This window comes from Suricata suricatta, chromosome 13 (genome assembly GCF_006229205.1).
Source record: "Suricata suricatta isolate VVHF042 chromosome 13, meerkat_22Aug2017_6uvM2_HiC, whole genome shotgun sequence".
Classification (NCBI taxonomy): domain Eukaryota; kingdom Metazoa; phylum Chordata; class Mammalia; order Carnivora; family Herpestidae; genus Suricata; species Suricata suricatta.
Window position 1 is genome coordinate 10,213 of NC_043712.1, and position 1,193 is coordinate 11,405.

The 1,193-nt window shown below is 39.1% G+C and overlaps 1 long non-coding RNA gene across 1 annotated transcript in view; it reads right to left on the reverse strand.

Annotated features, from left to right (window-relative positions):
- Positions 1–1,193, reverse strand: part of LOC115275744 — a 4,522-nt gene that overhangs the window by 1,059 nt on the left and 2,270 nt on the right. The window lies entirely within an intron of this gene.

Genomic DNA, 1,193 nt, shown 5'->3' on the forward strand with positions numbered 1-1,193 from the left:
CCCTTGGAACCAAAACATCAATCTCCCATGTGAGGATCCCCCTGTACCAGGAAATAAAGAGACTTCCACATCACCAGAGATGGGAAATTTAGAGCCCAGAAGGCTATATAAACAACTCTTGTTGCTTTTTACTAAGTAACTACCCCAGCCCAAATTCTGTTTAAAATTCCTTACTAATTGAAGCTCCCAAGGTTAAACTCTCTTTGTCCTGTAATTCATCACAGGTGTACTTTCTCTTTGTCCAAAAAGTATAAAAACAGCCTGGCTTGGTCATTTGTTTAGGTCTCGATCTCATTATTGTGCCTCCTTGTGCACATGATTACACTCTGGTTTTTTTCTCCTGTCTATCTGTCTCATGTCAATTTTTTAGTCCAGCTGGAAGAACCTTGGATCAAACTGTATTAGGATGCATGGGGGCGGGGGGAAACTCACTGTACATTGTGTGGCAAAGGGTGCTGGCCTAAGGAACTGTGAAAGTGAATGAAATCTATGGACAAAAGGAAAAATGTACTGTACATAAACAGTGGACTCTATCTCATAAAGTTCTTTCCCATCAGGGTGGTAGCAAACAGTTCTGAAAACACCACATCTGTGATCTGGAACGGGTGATGAATTACTTAATGGCAGGTGGTGGGAGCCAACTTTCTCATTCCTGGAGTAGGAAGTTTCAGACCAGCAAAGGGAGAAGATCACAATGTCCATGTGATGGTGGAGCAGGTTGGAGACATCAGTGTAAACTCATCTGTACACTTAATATAGATACAGAGAGTTCCACATAGAAAACTTTACAATTAAATGTGTATACATAGGTTGGAATACATACATATATTTCCTTGAATTTTCCAGTGAGCACATTTAGCTTCCACACTTAAGATTTTTAATACCATTCTCTAATGAAAGAAACCAGGGTTCCTTGAAGAAATTGCTGACATCAAGACTAAAGACAGTAAATACAGAAGCCAGGATAATCTTGAATCTCAGAAAGTAAAGAATAACCAAGAAAACCTATACAAAGATGGAAATATGTCAAAGGAAAAGAGGAAGAGCCAGGAGAAAGTGCACTCAATGGCCAAGCAGGAATGAACCAGCGACCAAATGCTGTAGTGCTGGAGTAGAACCAACAGCCTAAAATGACTACCAGGTGTCCACACTGGTAATAAATAAATAAATAAATAAATAAATAAATAAATAAA